Source organism: Protopterus annectens, chromosome 17.part0 (genome assembly GCF_019279795.1).
Source record: "Protopterus annectens isolate FY-2018-M chromosome 17.part0, PAN1.0, whole genome shotgun sequence".
Classification (NCBI taxonomy): domain Eukaryota; kingdom Metazoa; phylum Chordata; order Ceratodontiformes; family Protopteridae; genus Protopterus; species Protopterus annectens.
Window position 1 is genome coordinate 13,949,118 of NC_056751.1, and position 11,078 is coordinate 13,960,195.

The window sequence follows — 11,078 nt, forward strand, 5'->3', positions numbered from 1 at the left end:
CCAGGAAGCATGCCTAACAGTTCAGGGTAAATCAACAGCCAAGCAAAGCATTGGCTTAAAGGAACAATATCATTTACCTTTCCATCCAAGACTTAGAGATGAAGACACCCTTGAACTTGTCAGAACACTTGTTTCAGTATCACGGCATCTCAACAGGAAAAAAAAAAAAGAAAGAAACCCAAGAGAAACACCCACCTTCAGGTCTGCTCAGCTGTCAGCTCCTCCCACTCATCAACAGCCACATTCAGCTCCTCCCACTCATCAACAGCCACATTCATTAACAGCATTGGGTTAGCTGTCACATAATAGGAGCTTGGCTTTGTCTCTGATGTTCATTGTTTTGTAGTAATGGAGAATGCTAATTTAAAGCGCAGACGTATTTGCTTCCTGAGGATGTAATTTCAGTGCTGCCTTACCATTCAGAATTCTGAATCCAGTGGAAATTTTGTATACGAGAATTCTTACTATATCATTTCTGCACACATTCTTCACTTAATCCATATTCCTCCCTCTCACTCTCCTTCTGTCTCTCCACACACACACACACACACACACACACACACACACACACACACACACACACACACACACACACAAACTTCAATGCTGTCTCATTTATATTTATTCTTCTTATTTTCTTTCATTTGATAACAGGCTGACTGACTGAATTTAACCGCTTTTGTTTTTTTTATTTATTTTTTTTAAGTTGGCAAGTTTCTGCATCCTGAAAAATTAAAGGAATTGTTGTCCTGACAGCTTCTTTGATAGCAAGGGACACTTAGCTCAGAATCAGGGTTGTTATAATAGTTATTAGTGGTAAACTGCTCCATGAAATGACTTACTGAAAAAAATTAAGAAGGTAGACAGTGGTGTTTTACTACAAAGTTATCACAGCTTGTGCTTTTTCTTACTCCCCCTGCTGTTCATTTCCTGGAGGTGTTTAAATGACTGCTTCTTCCCTTTCAGAACAACCTCCCACAGATCACCACTCAAGCTTCCTTTCCCAGGCATATAGAGTGATCAAGCAGAAAACGAACTAGTACTGAAAGAAATAATTTCAGAACTCCTTTATTCCATTATAGAGAAAAGAGAAATTAATTTTGGAACTCAAACAAATACTTTGCCCTTTAGGATACTCTTACTGAAACAGAGTTTAAAATTAAATAACATTGCATCTGCCATTTCACTGGTTGTGGTATTTAAGGGAATCTATCTGTATTTTAAAGTTGCAAAAACTATAATGCTAAATTAATAAATTCATCTTTGCAAGACGCAGGTATTCACAGAAAGTTAGGGCTAGCTTATGCTGCCTGAAGTTTATTATATCTAACAGGAATAAGCACCATCAATTTCTGCCTGAATGAATACTCTGTCCTGGCTGTCTGGTCATACCAGACACTTTTCTGCTGTTGTGCTTGTGTTAGGTGGTCTTTTGTCTTCCCCATGATCTCCCTATTCCTTGTCCTGAGTTAAGGACATAGTCTGTAACAGATTCTATGTAGGAATGCCACTCACCCTCTCGTCTAACATTAAATCTGGGGCCCTCCTTACCCCGTGACTTTACAGACTCAAAGGGTGAAAATCCTGTATATTTCTGGGACATCTCTCTGTATGTTAAGAGGAGCTGGGGCAGGTAACTGTCCCACTCCTGCTTATATTGCTCTGTCAATGCTCTCAACATGGTCTTTAGTGCAGAGTAAAACCACAGGTCTGTGGGTGGTAGTAGGTAGGCTTTAAATGCTTTATACTACAATGCTTCCTCAAACTGGTTAGCAGGTCTGACATGAAACTAATATCTCTGTCTGTTGGTATTATGATTGGGAAGCCTATCCTGATGAAAATTTCTAATGGAGCCTTTGCCACCTTCGCTGCCTCAGTAGAGATCAAAGCCACTGCCTTGGGTATCAGTTCGTATAGTCCAGCACCATTAGGATATACTTCTTACATACAGAACTTGGAGTAGTAGGAGGCCCCACAATGTAAACAGCTGCTTTCTCATATGGTTCCTCAAAAAGAGACAAAGGCATCAAAGAAGACTTAGTTTCATCTCCTGCCTTTTCAGCCATCTGTCACTGCTCATGTCTTGAGACTCACTGTCATATCCTTTGTAATACCCAGAAAATAGATATTAATAATATAATGAAGCTAATAGAAATGCTGCATCAGCCTTCTTTTTGCATTCTTTATGTTCATAAGGCCAGGAAAGGTGATATCATGAACTATGGCCAGAAGTGCTCATCAGCAGATAATATCAACTGCTGTATCACTTTTCCCATTAGCTCTTCTTCTGGAGTTCATTCACTATGTAATAAGCCTTTATCACAGTATGCAGTCTCAGCCTGCCCTTGTCAAACAGGAGCTTCTCTGGCTACCTCCCACAGGTTCTCTAAAGCTGAATCTAAGAGCCGAGCCTCTCTCTACTCTTTGTTTGTGACCCTCCCCAGCTCCCACTCCAAAGGAAGTCCCTTCCAAGCAAGTCCAGAACCTTTGAACAGCTGTGGCTCAAATTCAGGTTCACTGCTACTACCTATTCTATTCCCCCCAAAATAGCAACATCAAAAGTCTTGGATGGAGGTCTGGACATTGGCTGGGACTGTCATCTTTTGCCTTTGCCACATGATTGGATTCATGCCTGGCTGCATGTGGCCACACACACACAAAGTACTGCATCATAAAAATAATTTCGTATTAAAGCATCTACTGAGACATCATAGAATACTGCTACCTGCTTATTCCCTTGCTATCCTTTCCACTCCAAGTAAATTCTGGCCAGTGGTTCCTGAAGAGGTATCCCCCTCCCCCCGAAGGCTCTAACTGAAGTAAACTTCCCAGGCAAGTATTGCTCCCCTTTAACCACTGCATGCTTAACAATAGTTATGTCTAATGCTTTACCCCTCTTGGCAACAGTTTCTCCCCCCCCCATCAGGATACATACTCTTTACAAAGTTTTGTGGAGCAGCTGTCTCTAGACAACCCCCACTGTTTCAGTGACACTTCTGTTTGCTGCCTCTTGTGACATTTATTCCCCACTTTATTTCAGTGGACATTTGTACTCTACATGTCTGCTTTAGTTACATAAGAAACATTTGACCACAAGGCCTGAGCATATACTAGACCTAATGGCATCCCATTTTTCATGGAACCAGCTCTGATGAGCTAGGGTGCCCTCCATGAGTCTCCTTATATGCACCTGCAATGCGTACCCACTTCTTCTGTAGTTGTGACCTGCTAGCTAGACAAAGGTCCTCTCTCATGCACATCACGTCAGCAGTGTTACACCCTGGTTCTGTCAACTAGATTCTCATGTCCTTAAGCAAAACAATCAGTGCTTGAACCCTTACCAAAACATCTGCTAGCCATTCAGCTGTAGTGATGGTATCCACTTACACACCTATAAAAATAAGTGCTTATTTCTGCACATGGTGATCTGCCTCTGCTCCCTGAATTACTTTCTATATGTTTCACAAATCAGTTTAAACATTCAAATAAGAAATGTTTAGGTTTATCATAGCTCAATCTACACCACTCATTTTTGCTACAACATGCACTGACTTACTCATAAGCAGAGAATTTTAAAATCTCATTCACCTCCCCTAGTCAATTTGTTGTTGATTACACATACTTTCAAATAGCCAAATGAAGTTATCAAATACACTCCCCCTTTATACCATAGAACTGATTTAGTACTGACCTTGGTATCTAGCGTTTGGCTTCCCCCTGCCCGCTACTTACATGCCTTTGCCAAAGGGTCAGCGCTGACTCTTCATGCTGGTGCTGCTTTTCTCTCTCTCTTGTGCCTCCAGTTGCTTTATTCTCTCAACTGCATCAAACTCCAGATGTTTCATCTCTAGCTCAAATTTCTTTAATACCAACTAGATTTCAAGGTCATCTGGTGGATGGTGCACACCCACAGCACCTGCGAGGTGATTTAGTGGGCCATATGCCCGCTGCACACAAAGTTGCTATCATGTCCACCTTGGATACACTGGCATGTTAAACTTCCTAAATTCTGCACTCCTTAGTTATCTGTGACACTGACATCTTGGTGTATTCTTCAGAGTTCATTCCTGCATGTTTCCTAAGCTATTCTAAAAAAATAAATAAATTATCTACTATGAAATGTGTACCTCTGTTTAGTTACCTTGTGACTGCAATGGTACCATATCTCTGCTGATAAAACTACTTAGCATGCTAAATAAGTCCAATTATGATCTCTAAAAACAGGATGGTTGACAATGGCCATGGCTCTGCTCTACAACCCATCAATACATTTATTTTTACTATATCAATATTGAATCTTAAATCTGAAGGCCACCAGGATTATGGACTTTGGAGTCACACCACTGGACAAAACAGAAATGAAGTATAAAAAGGCATACAAATATGATGCACTAAAATTTTATTGAGAACACCTTGGCCATAACAGCATGCAGGAAATGATAACTGTGTCTCTGAGTATGTGCATGTACAATCGACACCCAAATGTAATCTTCACATTGAAAACCCAAACGAGCAGACTCTTTGGCATACTCCTCACACCCCTTGCTCACCACTCTCTCTGATTTTAGGGCTTTCCATTGCTCACTTGCTGTCAGTAACCATTCCTTGAATAGACTCTTACATTCACGCACACATGTGCGTGTAAGCATGCATACAAAAAATATATATATTTTTGGGGAATGTTGTTAATATTCTACAACACTAGATATTTCTGTCCTGATTCAACTTTAAGGTCTTCCAACAGCAAGGGTGGGTGTGTTGAGTCACTGACACTGTGAAGAAAGAATATTAAGCAGTACAAATAAATATACAGAGAACTATGAAACTGCACAGAGAAACAGAAAATTATACATTTGTAGAAATAGATTACAATAAAGAAAAAAAAAAACATCTGTCTACTGATAGATTTTTTCTTGACTATTCTTGACTACAAGAATTACTGACCACTAAACTACCATACCTGATTTGACAGAATACAGGCAGAGACAATTGCAGAAACAAAGAAAACTTACACATTCAGTTGTAGCTTTTCCTCCTACTATCTTCTTTTTTTCTGTTTATCAGTTATTTGGTTTGTAGCTTATCATACAGACAGCAGACAAAAACTGAGCATAGTTTCACATTTACATGCTAATGGGTTTCTTAGCTTGCTCTTTGTTTAGTTATCACCTTAAAGAGTCTTCTAATTGTACTTTTACAGTTATTTAGTTTTATAGTCAACGAGTAGTTACAGTCACACACCTTTTTACTGCTTAGTGCAAGAATTCTTGACAAAACCAAAAATAATGTAGGAGCAAAGACCCATAATCAGGGACAGATTTTAAATATTGCTCTTATAAACTTAGAAAATTCCTAGAGTAAGTATTGCATTATCATGCATTTTCTGAAGGATATGAAGTCTGCATATCAAATGCCTATCATTATTTAGTGACTTCAGTCCTCAATAATTTGTCATAAAACTACACATTTTATGAAGAACAAACAAACAAATCAAATGAGGCAACAAACTGAATATTCTGTGAAATTCTGAACTGTTAAGAAAAATAGATTCCTGTGATAAAAAGGCAAAGCAACTACAGTTTTTTAGTACTCATCTGTCATATCTTTTACATCCTACATACAATTGCTGTATTCCTAGATGAAGGCAGTTATGTTTTACATTTACAACTTCATATACCATTTTCATATACTGCATAGAAAAATGGTCACAAATTCTCACATCTTTTCATGCCACTAGAAAACATATAGACATATATTGAATAAAAAGGTCACTAGTCCACCCATCTTTTCATGCCTCTGACAAATGTACATATTGCAGATTAAATTACATTTTCAGTTTACCTGCTGCCAATTGTGTTATGCTTTAGGTGCAGCTGATATATCTGTTTCAGTCTCATTCAGAATACAGTAGCAGATTTAATCTCAGACATCACAATTGTTATCCCACAGGCCACGCAGCAGATTTGCCATCTCTACATTGGTGTGACTAGCAATGGTCTGCACATGGATCACAGGCCTACTTATTAACTAATTAATCCCAAGTGTTGCACCCAGGTCAGGGACAGACCTGTAGTCATTGCGGGGTACTACAGACCATCATGTCTATCCCCTGTGGGGTGGGTTTACATGTGCAGCAGAAACAATGTCAGTGCAGCTCACAGATTTTGTCTGTGAGAGGGACTTCTTTGTAGGCTGGTTTGAGCTCACAGTTAAAGGATATCCGCCAAACATTGTTGAGGCTGGAGTTCTGCCTTGCCTTGCTCAGTCTCCTTGTATGTAGGGGATGTGTGGGAGTCCCATAAACTTACTGCTGCTAACAGTGATACTGTGTCATGAACTGCCATCATCATTACCCACAGATGACAGGCTGAGATCAGGTATGTGCTGTCCTGCTGCGATAGAGCCCCTGACAATAGAGCCTGTGAAAGCGCAAAAACAAGATACTTATATGAAAGCACTGCAACAAATACCTACCCCCCCATGGCAGCAATACTTATAGTGGATACAGTCTGTAAATACCGCATGGACACCTGCATATGTTGTTGTACAGAATGTTGCTGTTGCCTCACATGCTGTACTGTACAACATAGCAATGTTAAAGCTAATACTAACATGGTACACCCCATACAGGCACTTATACAGTTGTCACTAGCTGAGCTGCCACATCCAAGCAACCACTGTGTATGAAGATCAACTCCCCATCTCTAGAGAGGAACTCTTCTACCTCTGTGAGACACTTATATGTTGGTGGTTCACCTTCATTGGTGGACATGTCCTGGGCAATGTCCAATGCCTTGTTCTTGGCATGCAGCATCATATTGGTTACCACTCAGCAGCTGATGCAGACTTCTATTATGGCTACCTACAGCAATGATGTCCTATACATTCAGTACCATACCTGGTCATTAAAAAAATGTGTCCACATTGTGTTTGGCCAGGATGTGCATGCCATGTATCCAGAAGGCATGCAGTAACACCTCTGTCTTCTGGTGTATTTTCAAGCCATTCCCTTTCTTATGAGTCCATGATAAGATGTGCACACTTGTACATTATGGAAGTCAGTTAGTGTGTGTGTGTGTGTGTGTGTGTGTGTGTGTGTGTGTGTGTGTGTGTGTGTGTGTGTGTGTGTGTGTGTGTGTGTGTGCGTGTGTGTGCGTGTGTGTGCGTGTGTGTGCGTGTGTGTGCGTGTGTGTGTGTGTGTGTGTGTTGATGGCATTCTATGGATTTTGAGTATGACTGTATGCTGCCCTAACCCTATGCAGTAGCCACTCACTGGTCTCCAGTTATGCTGTGACAATTCCTTGTCTTTCCAATTCAAATTGCACCTATGGGCATATTATCATGACACCCTTCCTGCATATTGAACCCCTGTAATACTCTGGACACTCACTCCCCAACAGTATGTATTTCTGTGTCTCACCCTATGCAGAAAGGCATTGTGTCCTGTGTGACATGTCCTGCCCTGTGTGGAATTTGACCCTAGTGTGTCCCACACCCACTGCTCAACATGATAGAGTCTTGATATTGTGGTGTGTTCCCACACTCACATACACTGCTTTTCTATGTCTCTTTTGCAGCAATCTGCCATGGGTGCTCAGTAAAGTACAGGAGTACAGTGCCAGGTGTATTGTCTTCCTTCATTATAACTATTACAAAGTCCAACTCCAAGGAGATTTCCTAGCTCTCAACAGATGTCTCAGTTCCAGGAAACTTTTGATTAAGTCGAATGAATCTAAATACTTGCTTTTTAGGACCCAAGAAAAACTGTATAAAATCCTTTCCACTCTCAAGATCACAGACATTGCTAATCAATATTGAAATCACAACTACCTTTGGATATCTTTGTATATTGTAAGCTCAAACTCCAAACATTCAGGCTTATGATAAAAAATAACTAGATCAAAGGTCAACTATCTGCTGTTTTGTGCCCAAAAGCTGTCACGCTTCCTGTCTCTACCTGCAAGGTCAGCTATAGGCAAGGGCATCCTTTTTGCTAAGCTTGAGTACAGTCTACCATTAATCACAGAAGCATTAACTGCCCCCCCCCCATCAAGATTCATCAAGACTGGATTTCATTGTAAAATCTCCCAAACAAGAATACAACACCACTACCTATCCTTCAAGAAAGCTAACTGGCTGCCCATAATAGAAAGAGCCAACCCAATGTTTGATTCAGTGTGTAAACCATTACAGTTTAGACCTCATTTCAAAGCCTTTCTGTTTAAGCAAGGCTAATGTAAATGCTACATCTCTAGATATATAACCTGAAGTACACTACCTTTTAAATTTCTGTTATACTCCTCACCAAACCTCTTAGAGCAAGAAATCAGGACAAAACCATAAATAATGGGGGGACAAAGGCCTAAAAATAGGGAAGCCTTTTAAATATTGCTCTTACAAATGCAAATAGTTGATAGAATAACAGCTTTTGCATTAGCATGAATTTTATAAAGGATGTGAAGCCTAAAATTCAAATTTCTCTAATTATTTTCTGACTTCAGTCCACAATGATTTGCCAGAAGACCACAATTTTTGGAGAAACAGATGAAAAATATGAGGCAAAAATCTGGCCATTCTGTGAAAATCTGTACAGTTGAGAGGTGAACTCCTCACAATAAAACCTTCTCACACTCAGATCTCCTCCTATAGTTAAAATGCTTTTGTATGTATATTAATAAAACTCTGCATTTACTTTTTGGATTGGATGAGTGCAAGCAGTTTGAACTAATGTTTAACTTGTTTATTCATCCTATATATTAGCTTTAGACAATTTTATGACATATTGTGTAACTTTACTATCCCTTAATCTGTTTTATCCTATTACCCGGGTTGGGCCTACAAATGGTCAGCTTTGAATAGTGCTCTACCCCTGTAAACAAACAAACAAACAAAGCATAAATACATTAAAAAAAATGTAATTCTGAAATAACTGAATACATGCACACATACATAAAGTGGGTTGGCATTTAGTTGTGTTAGTCTTCCTCGGTCTGTCTGTCACTGTAAATGTGGCAGTGAGGTGAAACTTCATGCATGCGTGCCACTAGCATTAAGTTCATTCAGGAATGCCTGCCTGCCTTTCCTCTGACTTTGACCACCCTTATCACATACGCTTTGTTAATGTGAATGATTCTGCCTAATGCTACCTGTTCCCAAAACATGGCCCCACTGATTTACTATGTACTACTAATATCAGAGTACCATTCAAGCTCTGATGCATATCTAAGCACTACCCATACTACAGGATGCTTGGCATTTAGTGCTGCACAGCTATAGAGTACTTATCTATGAATCTCAGCCATTGTTTTATATAAAAAAACACTATAACATCACAGGAAAGCAGCAACTCATCAAGAAGCACTCCTACTGTCCTCCCTGCTTATTTACTGATAGCAATATTGTACGCAATTCCGGGTTCAAACTCATATAACATGGAGGATTATGAGTGGGCCATTGATCACAACATGCTTATGTGTTTGAGACATGAATGCGAAGTGAATCTTTGCATCTATGTCAAGAACACATAGTAAAGGGTTATCATCAGTGACCTGATCATAAGTACATCAAGCTTTATCCATTCTATGTACTACTAGTTACAGAAAAAAAAAATGCTAAGTGTTTTATCGACTTTCAAAGCCATAAAGCACTTCATGAATGCTGTGAGAAAGGCAATATAAGAGATTCTGTTATGTTTGAAAAAGTCAGGCACAAATTACCAGCACAAACAGCTGGCAGAAACAAATCTGTTTTTTATTCTGTCGCTAACATTTGCTGCCCAGTATTGGTAGGTTTAACTGCCTAGCACAATGCCCAGCATTAATAACTGAAGCAGAGGGTGCATAACATTTGTTAAGATTGGGTCTCACTCTATAGAAGCACTTAACTAATTTGTCTTTTTTTTCCAGATATCAGAGCATAACCACAGCTCTTGCACTACAACATTGTTATGATTTTTGTTTGAACTTACAGTATATACATGGGTATCAAGTTGTAGAATGATTCAGTAATTACCATTGAAATGATGGGCATCTTCAGTGAAATTATGAAATAGGGAAAAAGGAATGAACTGAGTGACCTCTAACACAACCACCACCGTCTAATTAATGTAACCAGCTCTGGAGTGATCCATTGCTTAAACAGAAGTCACTGAAGCATACATTTACTAAGTAGCATTGTAAAACTGAAAAATGTTGCCTCTCCCCAAAAGAACTGATAATGCTTCAAAAAAACTGACATGATAGCAACTGCTTAATAAAGGACCCTCCGAATATGCAAAATAACACTATGCTGACACTTATTCTGTCCATTTATTTAACATTAATCAAATTTATCAGCCTATATGGGTGGCATTATACGGTAAAAATGTCACCCTCATAAGCGCTTCATAAAATGTAACAAGCAAGTAACGGGTCTATATTAGAACACCAAACATTCAAAATTTCGAGTGTTCTAATATCGAACCCTGTGAATCGAAAATTTAAAACATCGAACATTCCGAACAGCTAATTTTTTTCCTAGGGAAAAAATTTGCTGTTCCAAAACACATACACACAACATAAGCACACCAAACAAACAGCAATCCACACACATACACCTAAATTCTTACACCTAACCCTACACTAAACTATACATACACCACTAACTATTCACTTACCTTAACCCAAACCCTAACCCTAACGTCCGTCACTATTGCACAGTCACCTCATCCACGCCCTAACCCTAACTCACCTACCCCACCCTAACCATCATGTCCACACAATCGCACACTTACCTGACCCGCACCCTAACCCTAACCCGCCCTAACCCTCACGTCCACACAATTGCATACTGACCTGAGCCCAACCCATAACTTTCCACCACAGTGCTAAAAATACCGAAGCAACAGAAACGGAAAAACAAATTCTTTCCCTAGGAAAAAATTTGTTTTTCTGTTTCTACGATATTTTCAGCATTCGCTGAAAATGGGTCGATATTAGAACACTTGAAATTTTGAATGTTCGGTGTTCTAATATAGACCCCAAGTAACAATTTAGTTAAGAAAAAACACTACAATGAGCAAAATAATTCTGTCCCAAGTT

General features: G+C 39.4%; 1 protein-coding gene across 5 annotated transcripts in view; it reads right to left on the reverse strand.

Annotated features, from left to right (window-relative positions):
* Positions 1-164, reverse strand: part of CSGALNACT1 (chondroitin sulfate N-acetylgalactosaminyltransferase 1) — a 981,568-nt gene extending 981,404 nt beyond the window's left edge. For 4 of the 5 annotated variants that reach the window (XM_044059415.1, XM_044059413.1, XM_044059414.1 and 1 more), the window contains exon 1: positions 78-161. The gene's annotated coding sequence lies outside the window, so the exon portion shown is untranslated. Of the gene's footprint in view, positions 1-77 lie in introns of all 5 variants that reach the window. The other variant, XM_044059411.1, reaches the window with a different exon arrangement.
* Between the last annotated feature and the right edge of the window lie 10,914 nt (positions 165-11,078).